The sequence below is a fragment of the Ochotona princeps genome, chromosome 3 (assembly GCF_030435755.1).
Source record: "Ochotona princeps isolate mOchPri1 chromosome 3, mOchPri1.hap1, whole genome shotgun sequence".
NCBI lineage: Eukaryota > Metazoa > Chordata > Mammalia > Lagomorpha > Ochotonidae > Ochotona > Ochotona princeps.
This window is the reverse complement of record NC_080834.1, coordinates 47,354,368-47,370,278: the sequence shown is the minus strand read 5'-3', so window position 1 is coordinate 47,370,278 and position 15,911 is coordinate 47,354,368. Positions and strand designations below refer to the sequence as shown.

The following is a 15,911-nucleotide window of genomic DNA, read 5'->3' as shown; positions in this document are numbered from 1 at the left end:
TTTTGGAGCCCATGCCCTCCTTGCCTCTGTTCCACCAAAACGAAAAGAACACTTGATATCACAGATGGAGAACTGACAGCAAATGAGCGCAGAGGTAATACTGGTGTGCTCCTCTTCCACTATCTGCTCATGTATTTCCTAGCCCCAGTTCCACAGTGTAGTATTCTTCATTATTTAAGGTAATTCCAAAGATTTGTCTTTTAGTTTAGATGTTCTTTTACTCTTTATTCTGTCTCACCAACTCTATGCTTAAGACTTCCTATTACATTTTTTGTCATGTTGAATACTTCATTTTCAGTATTTCATGTGATTTCTCCTTAAATCTATCAGAATTGTGCGCCCATGTCACATATGGATTTCTTTAACCATAGGTTTGCTTCTTTGTGTCTCTCAGTGATCTTATGATTACACTGTTGAATTCCTTTTCAGGAATCTTATCAATTTCTTTGACTTCACATTCTAATATTTAAGTGTTGTGTTCCTTTTGAGGAGTCATTTGTTTTCTCCTTGTTTCTTACGTTTCTACATTTACTTTTAGGCATCTGTGGAAACGTTTATTGGTTTTCTCCTTTGAGGGCCTTTACGTTTGAAATATGCTTCTGAGACTTAGTGGAACGTCTGCTGCTTCAGTGAATACCCGGAGGTGTGTGCTGAGGGGAGCGTGGAGTTCTGGTCAGTTCTTGAGGGTGGGGCCTGAGTCTAGGGTTACACTTTGATGAGTGTGGAAGATCACCTCTATTCTGAGCAGGGCGAAGGATGGCCATGATCCTCTATCCATGTGAGATCACAGCCTCACTCCCTCTCTACCAAGATGAACCACTGCCCAGGGTGAAGCTGTAGCCGCTACACACTATACTCATTCATTTATGAGAACCGTACAAAGAATCTGCGCAGTCCTCAGTGTGATGACACACCCCCGGCACCCTTGGACCTCTGAGCCTCTGAAGCCAGACACAGTGATTGCCAAATTCAGTCACACCTCACCCACTATTGTGTATTTACAGTATTCCCACAGTCAGCTTACAGGAATGCCATAGTCACATACAGCTGGGGATCCACTCCCAGCCCTGCGGGCCTCATCTGTCCATGGGAAGAACTGCTGTGTTCCCAGAGGCAGCTGTGTCTTGATAGAAGTTTGACAGATTGAATCCAGATGCTCTGAGAGATTGAAGCAAGGGGAACACATCACCGACCTAAGTGGATATCCTGATCCCTGCACCACCAACTTTCCATGACATATTCAAATCAATAGGTTTTGGATATTTATCCCTCTGATAAAATGTCCCATTCATGTGCACGGCTTAGCAGCCTCTACCTGCTTTAACAACCTGGAGCTACCTGCCTTCTGATATGTGGGCTTCCATGTGGGGGGATAAAAGGAAAGCAAGCTATTCTTCCTGGGGTTATGTGACACCCTTTCTCCTGCTGCCACTTCAGACTGTATTCAAAGGCATTATGGTCCATGGGCTCTCCCTCCGGCATTAACTTTTAAAAAATTATTCAAAGTCAGAGCTACAGAGGGAGGAGGAGATACAGGGAGAGGGGTATCTTCTATCTGCTGTTCTGTTCCCTATTACAGTTACAATGGCCATGGCTAGACTAGGCCAAAATCTGGAGCCAGGAGTTTCATACAGATTTCACAAGGAGTTGCAGGGCCTCAAGCATTGGGTCATGTTCTGTTGCTTTTTCCAAGCCATTGGTAGGGAGCTAGATTGGACGTGGAGCAAGCAGGACTCAAACTGGCAACCAAATGGCATACTATCTTGGTGGTGGTGGCTTTACTCAGTATGTCACAACACTGGTCCCAGGTATCATTTCAATATTATATGCGATAAGCCCCAGCTCCAACCACCAGGAAATAGGCAAAAAAATGATACACGGAACTGGTTCATAAAGCTGAATCCAAGGTAGTGTCCTCAAGGTGGCCTCAGGTTTCATTATAGACTCATTATAATGTATAAGCATAGTAAAAATAATTTCCCCTTGAAAAACAACAGTTTACAATTGCCCATAACAGCATATGAAGGTGATTGTATAAGGACAAAAGAAGAAATGCATTCCTAATATCCAGAAATGTACTGCTCCTTTTCAATAAATAAAATGAACATTTCACTCAGGTTGTAACCTACTTTTGTCACACTCCACAAAGGGGAACTTCCAGAATCCATGGGGCTATTCTGTCTGGAGAGGCCTGCTTTCTCCAATCTCTTATCTTCTTTAGCAAGACTGTCTTGATTTCACTTGGATGACTCATTATTGATTTCCATCACTTGCTGAAGACAAAGGCCCTACTGAGACCACAGTGGCCCATAGTGGCCCACATAGGGTCCCATATCAATTTGTGGTACTGCAGTGTAATTACAACAATATCATTGAAGACCACTGACTAAAGGTCACTGTATGAAATATAATTAAAATGAAAAGGTTTAAAATACTCTGAGAGGGCCCGGCGCCGTGGCCTAGTGGCTAAAGTCCTCGCCTTGAACGCGCCTGGGTTCCCATAAGGGCGCCAGTTCTAATCCCAGCAGCTCCACTTCCCATCCAGCTCCCTTCTTGTGGCCTGGAAAGCAGTAGAGGACGGCCCAAAGCCTTGGAACCCTGCACCTGTGTGGGAGACCTGGAAGAGCTCCTGGTTCCTGGCTTCAGATCGGCGCAGCACTGGACGTTGCACTCACTTGGGGAGTGAATCATCGGACGTAAGATCTTCCTCTCTCTGTCTCTCCTCCTCTCTGTATATCTGACTTTGTAATGAAAATAAAAAATATTTTTTAAAAAATTAAAATACTCTGAGAATTATAAAAAAATGTGACCATAAGCTGTTAAAAACAGTACTTAAAAGCTTGATCCAGGAGGGCTTGATGCAAATCATCAAGTTCATGGTATATCAAAAGCACCATAAAATGAACCACAATAGAATGAGGTGTAACTAAATTAATATAGCAGGATCTCAAGAACAGCTTTGAGAATACTGGAGATTTGCATAAAAAGCCATTGAGTTTTGCTAGTCTCAGTCAGAAAAGTTGTCAACAATAGGAAGGCAGTCACAGCAACCATGATCTCGATTGAAAAGTTTCTTTCAAAGAAATCCTTTTGGTTTCAGTACTTAACTCATGTAAGGAACCTCCTGATTTAATTCTAGTCCTTTTAAGGCTAGCGTAGATTGCTGAGCAATGCCAAACTCAGGGAGCTTATATTAAAAATCAAGAGATTCTCAGGGTCCTCGAGTCGTCATTTCACTAAAAGGAAATCCTGGAACCATGTAATTGAATGGCTTTGTGAACATCTGTACTGGTACAATTACATACAGTCGTTGCCAGGTAGTAGTGTTGCTCATCTGTCCGTGGTGTAGATACTCCAACAGCAGCGGGAAGGGTCTCCAGCGAAGAGTGTGACCTGACATGATCATTCTTGACCTTAGACTGGGGGGAAAAATCAATGTGACCCACTTTGAGATCTGTCAAAAACTTTGCCTGTGTAAGTAAAGTAACACTCTAAAAACAAAACTTACTGTCCATTAATTTATCTCTAATAGAAACAGAAGAAGAAAGCTGAACTTAAAAATTTGCTTTCCCAAAAGGTTATTAAGAACAATGTTTAACAAAAATAAAAATAATTACCCTTTTAACTCATAAATCAAAATGTTGGAAACATGATTATGAAGACTACTTTCTGGGTCCATGCAGTGTCAGTGATATTCTGTATTATCTATGACTTGCTACTACCATTCTTTTTCAACTTAATGTAAACATGATATTAAAATATGTTTGCTTACAGTTAGCCAATTTAGTCCAGTGGTTATTGTAATGAACTCAAGCAGTTCAATCTTATTGTGTAAAAACTTCTTTTATAGTGTTTATGCTTTCTGCTGATTAGGAATTCCTAAATGGTACAGTGGAGGTGGCTTTCCTGTGCACTATAGTTTCAGACTCCAGGTCGGAATTTTAGCATCCAAAAGATATCTTGGGTCTGTTTCACATGATGCTTTTTTTTTTAAGATTTATTTATTTTTATTGCAAAGTCAGATATACAGAGAGAAGAAGAGAGACAGAGGAAGATCTTCCATCTGATGATTCACTCCCCACGTTAGTGCAACGGCCAGCGTTGCGCCGATCTGAAGGCAGGAGCCAGGAACTTCCTCCAGATCTCCACATGGGTGCAGGGTTCCAAGGCTTTTGGCCGTCCTTGACTGTTTTCCCAGGCCACAAACAGGGAGCTGGCTGGGAAGTGGGGCTGCCAGGATTAGAACTGGTACCCATACGGGATCCCAGGCACGTTCAAGGCAAGGACTTTAGCTGCTAGACCACCATGCCGGGCCCACATGATTTTTTTTTTTTTTATTGACACATTGCCCTTGGGTTGGAAGGATCCCATATCTGGGACTGCCAAAAAGGGCCCCTAATGGTAGGCCCCTCTAGAGGCTTGACTTCATCACAACTTGTAAAAAATGAAAGTTCAAAGTTCAAAGCGCAAGTGTAGCAGTGAGAAAGTGAACACAAATTTAGGAATGATTTTTTTTTACCATTCTGTTTATCATCACCCCTTCTTGGTGATGACAAGCAACTCAAACACCAGGTTACATTCAAAGTGAGTGTTACAGACAGTTGTCCCTTAGAGAAATGACAAAGTAAGGTTGTTAGGTTATAGAAGCCAAAGCAAGTGAGATGGAAGAGGGTTGTGGCTGTCTTTGAAAATGCTATCTGTAATGATGTTTATAGTGGGTATAAATTTAATATCCAGTTGAGAGTATTATGCTGGCTATAATCTAGCTTGCTTACCTGCAAGTATGCATTTAGGAACTATTAAAAATGCTTATTTGTATTTCAAAAAAGAAATGAAATTATATATTATAATAATAGTGACAAATATGTAAAGTTGATGAATACAACAATATATTTGTTGTTCAGTTCACTGCTAACACTATAGATATATTCTGTTACAATTCTGATTATATCTTTGTCTATGAAGATTTTATTTCCCTTCATTGAGGCAGGTTGTGTTGGCCAAACAGCAGATGGTCTGCCCATAGTGCCTTCGGGTAGATGTTCTCATTTGGGCTGTAACATGTGAATAACAAATGCCATATTCCAAACTGTCTCATCATCTGTAGTAATTACTGGATAACATCCAACATGTGCACAGGTCTTTATTGCTGCATTATATTGGCTAGACCTAGTGCTAGTTGCTTAGTTGATGGTAACACAATTTTGCTAAATTTTCAAGTGGATTATTTCACACTGTTCAATTTGATGCTTACCAAGCAGTCATAATCTGTATCTTATACATAAAACATAAAATATTAACACAATTATTTTGATAAGTTTGACTTTTCCTTTTACTATTTTTCAAAATTATAAAATGTATATTTATAATTCTAAAATATATATAAATTATAAAATATATAAAATTATATATAAATAATATAAATTTTATATTATAAAATTTAAAAATGTATGCATAGTATTATTGCATTTTGTGAGGTGTTTAAAATTGAAAACGTAATAGTTGTTTAACCCAGAAGTTAGGACACCAGTTAACATGCCCTTGTGCCATATTGGACTTCTTTGGTTTAGTTCCTGGCTTTATCGCCTGACTCTACCTTGTTGCTAACAGAAGTTCTGGAAGGCATGGTGATGGCTCTGGAATGCAATCCTGGCTGTAAGCTTTGACCCTGGCCTAGCCCTGATTGTTGCAGGCATGTTGAAGAGAGAACCAATTGATGGGAAATTTATGTATGTATGTATGTATGTATTCTTTGTGTAATTTTTCCTCTCTCCATTTGACTCCTAGCTGTTTTTCTATGTAACTGACTCAAATAAATAATACAACAGTCAAAGGTGAATGTATCATAGAAAAGAAAAAAAATATAAGAGACTGAGAAATTGGAAACATTAAGTTAATTTTGTAGAATGAAGATTATTTGAAGATTCATTTCAAGCATTTCAGATCCTAAGAATTTTTTTCCCCTCAAGATTGAGATGTTTGTCATTAGTGGAACTTGTAGATAGTAGAAGTAAGCTATTTTGAATGAAAAACAATACAATTATTTCATTTTATGAAAGAGGAAAAGATTCAGAGCCTGGTGTACAGTGGATTTTGTATAGGTCATTTTGGCTCTTTTAGTCTTGAATACTGTTCAGTCACTTACGGCTTCTCTATCCTACCTTCAGTTTTAGAAATATGGCCTCTTTTATCATCTGCCTTAAAACTTTGAATGTGACAAAGCAAGAAGATGCCTATGAAAAACGCTTACTGTGGTTGGTTTGTTGGGATAAGAAAAAAGTACAGATCATCTTGGATGATTTAATTAGAGGATACACGTGCTTGTGTTCCTTCACACCTTCATCTTTTGTCTACATTTCTGTTTTTTTTTCTTTATTGGAAAGTCAGATATACAGAGATGAGGACAGAGAGGAGGATCTTCCATCTGATGATTCACTCCCCAAGTGGCCACAATGGCTGAAGCTAAGCAGACCCAAAGCAAGGAACCAGGAGCCTCCTCCGGGTCTCCCATGTGGGTGCAGGGTTCCAAGGCTTTGGGCCATCCTCAACTGCTTTCCCAGGCCACAAGCAGGGAGCTGGATGGGAAGCAGGGGTGCCGGGATTAGAACTGGTACCCATAGGGGATTCTGATGCGTGTAAGACGTGGGTTTATAGCCACCAGACTACCACTCCTGGACCTTGTCTAATTTTATGCTCATTTAATGTGACTACTCGGGCAGTATGCTATTCTAAGAGAAAAAAAAATGGCATAAGAGAATGTATTTACATTTACTCTACAATTTTATTAGTGTATTATGCATTTAAGCAAATGAAATATAGCATGGATCACAAAAATGTTCATTATTTGCAGACCTTTTGGCAGGGTGTGTCTCAGGTTTGGCATTCAGCACTATTTTTCAAATGTGGCTCGATTAACAAGACAGTCAATACATTTTGATTCAGAGTCTTGATTATCAATTGCAGACAGTTTTGATTTGGAAACTTTTGGAGACACCTTGTTTGTCATGTGGGCTATAGCGTTACTGGAATCCAACAGATAGAGAACCGAGAACTGCTAAGCGCCCCACCCACCAAGCACACAGCATATGATGCACAGCACATGTTGGTTTCCTAAAAAGAATTATACAGTGCATACACATGCACGCATGAATATATTAAAGTGGAGTAATTAAAAAGAATTCATTTTATATATTAAAACCCTTAGTGTGTGATAACTTCAAATATTGGTGTCATCATATTTTTCTGATAAACTGTGACTTATCAATTTAGAAAAAAAAGGAATTAAGAAATAAAAACAATTTTGTGGAGCGTTACACATTTAAGGATTGTGTTCTTTATTGCAATAGCAACCTGAGTCTCTCCATCATCCCATGTGCATGTCCTAATCCTCAAAACCAGTGAATACGTTCATTTTCATCACCAACGAGGCTTTTTACATGTAATTGAGATAAAGGCTCTTCGGATGGCATTGTCCAATGCTCATTTGGATCTTTTGCATTTCACAGAAAGCCTATGCTATGTATTTTCATCCATTCTGCTGTTGAAGATATTGCAATATTTATTTTCTGGAGTTACTGTCTCTATGTTTTGCAGTTAGTTTTTTTTGCATATAGTAGATAGCTATGTATTGAATACATTGCTATATCACAAAAACACATGTGCACATTAATAGCTTTGCTAAATGAACAGATGTCACTTTGAATGAAGAGAAGGAAATCAAACATTTCTATAGATACATGTCTTCAAATGTTAGTTCTACAAGAAATATTAATGGGTGTCATTTTCTAAGAATTCTCTAGCTCAAAAAATATATAAATATTGCATGGAACCACGTCAGATATTTTCATTATTGTTCTGAGGTAAACTGTCGGAATTTTTCCAGTTGCTATGTGGACTGTTTTTCTTCTAGAGAGTGATTATGAAAGACATTTATCAAATTTGACAAGGAAGTCTTTTTTTGTTTGTTTTTAGCAAGACTTAGACAGAAACCAAAATTCTGTTAGACTTCACATGTTGTTACCGAACAGGTACTAGGTTATCATATTTTCAGAAGGCATAAAATGAGCTTTTTGAAAAACCATCTTAATCTAACAGTATAAAGCAAGAGGTAAAGTCAAATTTGGAGCATAGTTCTGATAACAAATAATCATCTTATTTTTTGGAGAAATAGTTTAAATTTCTTAATGTATAATTTAATGATAATCTATATTCTTAATGGACTTCTCTGCATGCACAGGTTTTCTGCAATTAAAACAAAGAAGCTATCAGTATAAAATGGAGACCTCACAAACATAGTGAGAGGTGATCAATAAGGCTAAGAACATGCTAACGTTTTACTGATCCCTGTGTGATCAATGCTTAAAAAGGAGGAACAACCTATTTCAATTCCCCTTTCAACTTCCTTCTTAACAGTGCAAAGGATTAGATGTTAGCAACAAGAGTTGTTTCTATTTCATGTCTTGAAAGAATTAAATTTTAATCACTAAATGCATCAAAACTGTGTATTAATTAAATGATTTTTGGGTGCAGTGGTTCAGGCTCAGCATTTTTCCTGATGGCTCATTTTGCTGACTGTGTTCTGAAGGGAAGCCTGTCCCAGACAGCATCAACAGGGCTGGGCTGCCAACCAGCACTGAGGCCAAACAAAAGGGCTTGTACCGCAATCAACTTAAAAGTCTCTGAGCTGCTCCTGCATTCCAGATGGCAAGTAAATTCAAATCTATAGGAGGGATTTAATTAAGATAGTTGATACCAAGCATGCAGCCAGGAATTCAATATTAAGGAAGGAAGCAATGACACTTAAAAATGGCTGCAGGATAAATAGGATCTAAACTGCAGTCAGAAGTCTGAGATCCAGTATCCAGTCATGTCCCTAATTCTATACTTAAAAAATAGATTTGTTTGTTTGAAAGGCAGAGTCACATATACTATATCAGATCTGTATCAGAAAGAAAGCAGGTGGAATTCAAGTGATGCCCATTTGGGATGCCAGATTCTCAGATAGCTTAGCATACAATGATGGACCCTTCTTCAGGATTTCCTTGTCTAGAGTGAGGCCTTCTGCATAGTAGGAGCAGCACAGGGAAAGCTAAAGAGCTCATCCTGTGAATAATGGGAAGCCCCAGAATGGGGGCATTGGAGAAGCGAGATGTCTCAGTGCTCACTGTCACATCAGCAATACAGGCTTAGTTTCAGGAAGATAGGACAAGAACCACCTTCTCTCTCTCTCTCTCTCTCTCTCTCTCTCTCTCTCTCTCTCTCTCTCTCTCTTCCTTATTGACTGAGACAGGCACTTCTAACGGTCCAGGAAATTCCTTTTTTATTATTAAATTGTTATTTTCCATGATGCAGTTTTGTAGATGTGGGAATAGGGATTCCTCATCCCTCTCCCTCTCCCCCTTGTCCTTCCCTATTTCCTGCATATTGTAAGTGTTGAATTCCTTTGATAATAGTTACAAGTTTGGCATTCTGCTATTTAAGTGTATCATGGCATTATAGGTGTAGACCTTGTAGAAAGTCTGGTGTCAAATTGTCGAGATATAATGGGGGAGTTCTTCGTTTCTAAGCAGAATGCATGCTACACATAGCTTCAGTTCCCAGTGTGCTGATTTCCACTGTACAGTCCATCTTTGACAGCAAATGTATATACTTGTTTACTTATTAAAGACAGAAGAAGGTTAATTCCTTTTCCCTCATGATCCAGGGATCAAATTGGTTCCAATTTTTAAGCCTACAACCAAGAAGGGTCTGGGAGTCCACTTGTGAGATGTGAGAACCCATCTAAGCGACAAAGTAGAGACAGTGAAAAGGCTTGAGAAATAGAGACTTGCAACTTCTCCCTGTCTAGCCTCAGTCCTGAAGTTTATGTCAGAACTACTGGCAAGGCTAATCTGACCCTTGTGCATGCTCAGTGCAGGAGTGGTCTTGCTTTATGCTGGGACATGTTCCATGAGCATGGGGACTACCACAACCATGGTAAAGCCTGCCTTGCCCCATCAGCTACTGACCATAGCTTCATCCTATGTGAAGGCTGCTGAACCCCCTGGTAACCCTTTCTTTGATGTGACCTTTATTTCCCAGGATATTTTAAGGTAGTCAAATGAGTCCCCTGAGCTAAGGATGATGTCAGTTACTGCTTGGAATTTTGTCTTTCAGCCTGATCAAAATGAGTGGAAAAGAGACACAGATTATTATTTAATTATAGTCTAGTTAAAGTTTAATTTAGTGAGAAACAAGAGGCAGAATAGGCTAAGAACACATTTAAACAGATAGAGAATCTTTGCCAGGCTGAAGCAGAGAGGACACAATCCTGGAAAACAGGAGAGGCCAGGCCAATGTCAGAGGGCTACCTCGAGGCCCATGGACACGGGGGAGCTGCAGAGACAGCACGGCTGTGTTGCAGCGACCAGATACCCAGCAGCACTAAGTGATCAGAGCTCCACCAGTGGCCAGATAGAAAGGGGAGTTCACCAGAAGCTCAGGAGTGAACTGACATAGAACTGCCTGTCCTGCTAATTTGCTTAATTTGACCATGAGCAGAAGCAGAATGGCAGTGCCCAAGCAGGTGGGTGCATAGACAGGATGAATTTCATGGTGCAGACTTTCATCAGCACCACACTGAGCATCATTTTGTAAGGAAAAAGGTCTGGGGGGTTTCAGGAACAACAGTGGGCTGCTCGTATGCTAAATCAGGAATGAGCTCATTTCCAGCTCAACACATTGAATTGGTCCTACAGGGAAAACAGTATCAGCTTGGAATCCTACAGGTTCCATCCAAGATAGGTCCACATGACCCTCAGACCTAATGAACAGTAGGCCCAGAACCTCACCAGTATCATACTGGGCACCATTTTGTATACTGAGGAAAAGACTGGGGTTGGGTGGGGCTGGAGGAACAATAGTAAGCTGTGCAAACTGAGCTTGGAGAGAAATCATGTCTGTTTGAATGCATTGCATTAGCTTCACAGGGAAAACACTACCGACTTGGCATCTTAAGGGTTTTTTCCAAAATAAATCCAGGTGCCCACACAGACCTGATGGCCAGCAGGTGCCAGCAAGACTAGCACTACTGAAAATATCTCGCTACAAGAAAAGCTTGGTGGGTTTATTCCTTAGTATAGAATAGAAATAAAAAGCTGGGAATTGGTTGTAGACAAATTTTATTTGCCAAGTGACCAGATAGGCATGGAAAGAAGAGGGAAAGAGGCAGCACCTTCTGAGAGAGGGCTGGGAAATAGAGTGCTTCTTTTATTTTTTTTCTTTTTTTTTTTTATTGTTAATTATTTTGCATTATGTGACAGTTTCATAGGCTCTGGGAATCCCCCCCTCCCTCCCCCTCCCCTCCCCCCGGTGGATTCCTCCACCTTGATGCAGTATTACAGTTCAAATTCAATCAAGATTCTTTCCTTGCAAACATATACCAAGCATAGAGTCCAGCTACTTATTGTCCAGATTGGTTGAACAGTTTCTTGGGGAGACCTTTTCTGGTCTGAAGTTTGAGCTGGCAGAATATCATCACAGTCAATTAAGAGTCCCAATATAACATCAACAGCAATTTGCAATGTTATGGAGTTGACATGGTTTTGAGTAACCAGTGTATTAAAAATAAAAAAAAAATAAAATAAAAATAAAAAAAAAAAAAAAAAAAGGAAAACAAGTCCTAGCCACAACCTATGATTAGCTCATTGACATTTCAATTTAGTTCATATACAGGACCGGCTGCTATATACCTTAAAATGGCCATAAGGCACCATTCAGCTGTTTCGTGTCCATTTCATCTTAGTATTTAGCCAGTTGTTGTGTTGAAGTAAAATTTTGCTGATCTTGGCAGATTTTAGGATAATCCAGACTGGCTTGTAACTCTAACAAGATATATGTCAACATTTTAGGTGCAGAACATTTTTTTTTTGGGGGGGGGGGTGTGCAGGAAAATCCCAAACACCATGGTGAGGAGAAAAACTAATCTTTGTGACCCACCCAGCGAGGCATGAGCCAATCCATGCCAGCTCTTTCCTGTCAGATTTCAAGTTCTACTTTCTGTTGTTTATTTATTTTAGGTTTTTTTTTTTTTTTTTTTTTTTTTTTTTTTTTTTTTTTTTAGTTTGTATGATTGTTTGTTTGCTGTGAGGGGTTTTCGAAGCGATCCCGATGGTCATTGCGAGGGAGGGGGGGTCCAGAGGTGGAGCCAGGCTCGGACCAGAGAAAGCTCTCCTCCCTGGTCCCGAAGGACGTTTATTGTTCTTCTGTTTCTGCAGACCACTCAGGGCTTCTGGTTGTCTTTCCGATGACGTTGGTTTCTGCGCGGTAGTGTTTGGACTTCTTCCATCCCCTGTGGAGGCTCCGGTTGGGGGTGGGTGACCTCAGAGTACTCGGCCTCCGAGGGCATCCAATTCCCTGTGGCCTCCCTGGCAGTTGGGATATAGTCCTTGTTGCTCGTATTAATAGTTTGTGGTGAAGGTCTGGGAGTCTTCATGGTTGGGATCCAAGCTTCCTCCTTACCACCTGCTCCACTCTGGAGTGCTCCCCTGCTCCACGCACATGACCTCCTGTTAAGAGGTTGTCAGGATTGCACCCGATTCCCCCCTCATGCATTGGTATAGTAGTTTTAGTGTTGTTTAGTGCCGCTTTGAGTCTGTTATCTATGAATTACCAGATTTGATCTTGATAGGCTATATTGTACTTTTTTCTCACTCTTTTTATGGTCCTGAAAGATTTCCCTGCACTCCCCCCCATTACAGGTTAACATAGCGTATTGAGGGTATAGTAGGTTTTACAGAATTTTCGATGTAGATCTTAAGTATTCTGACATTAATTGTTGGTTTATAGATTATATCGCCTTATCTTATTGCATTGGATACAGGTTGTTAGAGATTGCACTAATATTACAATATACAGGTACTATTTTCCAAGTTGTTCTCTTTTCATCTCAGATTAAGGCAAACATGTGGTATTTAACCTTTTGGGATTGGTTCATTTCTCTTAGCATGATGGATTCCAGTCGGGCCCATTTGTCCACAAAGAACTGCATTTCGTTTTTTTTAATAGCTGAGTAGTATTCCATGGAGTAGATGAACCATAGCTTTCTTAGCCAGTCTTCCACTGATGGGCATTTTGGCTGCTTCCAGGTTTTTGCGATCGTAGATTGTGCTGCTATGAACATAGGCGTGCATGTTGGTTTCTTGAGTAGAAGATGTTTTGGATATATCCCAAGGAGTGCTATTGCTGGATCATATGGTATGTTGATTTTCAGTTGTTTGAGTATTCGCCAAACTGATTCCCATAGAGGCTGTACAAGTCTGCACTCCCACCAGCAGTGGAGAAGGGTTCCCTTTTCCCCACATCCTCGCCAGCAAGTGTTGGTGGTATTATGTATGTGTGCCATCCTTACTGGAGTTAGGTGGTACCTCATTGTTGTCTTCATTTGGATTTCCCTTATTGCCAGGGAAATTGAGCATTTTTTCATATGTTTATTTGCCATTTGGGTTTGTTCTTTTGTGAAGTGTTTGCCCATTTCCCGTGCCCATTTCTTGAGCAGTTTGTTTGTTCTGGTGTTTTGGTTTCTCTGGAGATCTTTGTATATTCTTGAGATTAGCCCTCTATCACCTATGTCGTGTGCGAAGATCTTCTCCCATTCTGTGGGTTGCCTTTTTACTTTATTGATTGTTTCTCTAGCTGTACAGAAGCTTTTTAGTTTGATGAGGTCCCAATTGTTTATTTTGGTCTCGATTTCTACTGCATTTGGAGTCTTTTTTAGGAAGTGAGGGCCTACCCCTAAGTGTTGCAGTGTGTTTCCAACATTTTCTCCCAAAAGTTTGAAGGTTTCTGGATGTAGGTTTAGGTCTTTTATCCATTTAGATTCGATCTTGGTGTATGGTGAGAGATGTGGGTCTATCTTTTTGTTTCTGCAGGCTATTAACCAGTTGTCCCAGCAGCATTTATTGAACAGACCTTTCCATTTGCTTGGGTTGTTGTCTGTCTTTTTGTCAAAGATTAATTGACTGTATCTGTGTGGGTTTCCATCTGTTGTTTCTATTCTGCTCCACTGATCTTCCTCTCTATCTTTGTGCCAGTACCAGGCTGTTTTGATGACCACTGCCCTATAGTATGTCCATAGATCCGGTACTGTGATTCCCCCTGTTAAGTGCCTGTTCTTCAGAGTGGTTCTGGCTATTCGTGGTTTTTTGTGTTTCCAGATGAATCTGTGTATCATTTTTTCCAGTTCGATGAAGAATGCTGTGGGTAATTTGATTGGGATTGCATTGAATGTATATATTGCTTTTGGTAGTATAGACATTTTGATGATATTAATTTTGCCTATCCAGGAGCATGGGATGTTGTTCCATCTTTCGAGGTCTTGTTCTATTTGATTTTTGAGTGTTTTGTAATTTTCTTCATAAAGGTCATCTACGCTTTTGGTTAAATTTATTCCCAGATATTTCATGCTTTTCTCTGTTATTTTGAATGGTAGCTTGTTGGTTAGATCTTCTTCCATCTTGCGGCCATTTGCATACACCATGGCTATTGATTTTTGTTCATTTATCTTGTATCCTGCCACTCTGCCAAATTCTCGTATGAGTTCTAGGAGTCTTTGTATTGAGTTTTTTGGTTCTTCTATGTAGAGAACCATGTCGTTTGCGAATAGTGAAAGCTTGACTTCTTCATTTCCAATTTGGATTCCTTTGATTTCTTTGTCTTGTCTTATAGCTTCTGCAAGTACCTCTAGGACTATATTGAATAGCAGTGGTGATAGTGGGCAGCCTTGTCTTGTTCCAGATCTCAGTGGGAAGGGATCCAGTTTTACTCCATTTAGTATGATGCTGGCATTGGGTTTTTCATATATTGCTTTGATTTTGTTGTGGATTGTTCCTTCTATCCCCACCCTGGTTAGGGTTTTTTTAACATGAAGGGGTGTTGAATTTTGTCGAAGGCTTTTTCTGCATCTATTGATACTATTATATGGTTTTTGTTTTTCAGTTTCTGGATGTGATGTATCACATTTATGGATTTTCTTATGTTGAACCATCCCTGCATTCCCTGGATGAAACCTACTTGGTCTGGGTGGATGATCTGTCTGATGTTTTTTTGTATTCTATTGGCTAGGATTTTGTTGAGAATCTTAGCGTCAACGTTCATCAGGGAGATCGGTCTGTAGTTTTCCTTCTCTGTTAATTCTCTATTCGGTTTGGGGATTAAGGTGATATTGGCTTCATAGAATGAGTTTGGAAGAGTTGCTTCCTTTTCTATTGTTTTGAAGAGCTTGTAAAGGATTGGGGTTAGCTCTGGTTGGAATGTTTTGTAGAATTCTGTGGTAAAACCATCTGGGCCTGGGCTTTTCTTTGTTGGGAGCTCTTTAATCACTGATTCTATCTCTGATTCAGTAATGGGTTTATTTAGGTCTTCTGTTGCTTCTGGGGTGAGTTTTGGTAAGTGGTGGGAGTCTAGGAATCTTTCCATTTCCGAGTGGTTATCGAATTTGTTGGCATATAGTTCTTTGTAATAATTTCTAATTATTTCCTTAATGGTAGTAGCGTCTGTTGTTATGTTGCCTTTTTCATCTTTGATACTGCTAATTCTTGCTTTGTCTTGTTTTTTCTTTGTCAGTCGGGCCAATGGGGTATCTATTTTGTTTATCCTCTCAAAGAACCAGCTTTTTGATTCATTTATTTTCTGAATGGTTTTTTTAATTTCTTTCTGATTTAGTTCTTGTCTTGTTTTGATAATTTCTTGTTTCCTCTTGTTTGTGGGGTCTTTCTGCTGTTGCTTTTCCAGTTCCTGGAGGTGTGTCCTTAATTCTTGCATTTGTTGCCTTTCTTGGGCGTTGACGTGCGCACTTATTGCAATAAACTTACCACGCAACACTGCTTTGGCGGTGTCCCATAAGTTTTGGACTTTTGTATCTGGGTTTTCGTTGA

The 15,911-nt window shown here is 39.8% G+C and overlaps 1 long non-coding RNA gene across 3 annotated transcripts in view; it reads left to right on the top strand.

Moving 5' to 3' along the window:
- The window catches only part of LOC131479809 (uncharacterized), a 62,541-nt gene that overhangs the window by 4,515 nt on the left and 42,115 nt on the right, over positions 1-15,911 (top strand). For 2 of the 3 annotated variants that reach the window (XR_009245105.1, XR_009245103.1), the window contains exon 3: positions 539-643. This is a non-coding gene — a long non-coding RNA (uncharacterized LOC131479809). Of the gene's footprint in view, positions 1-538; positions 644-3,418; positions 3,476-15,911 lie in introns of those variants that run through there. The other variant, XR_009245104.1, reaches the window with a different exon arrangement.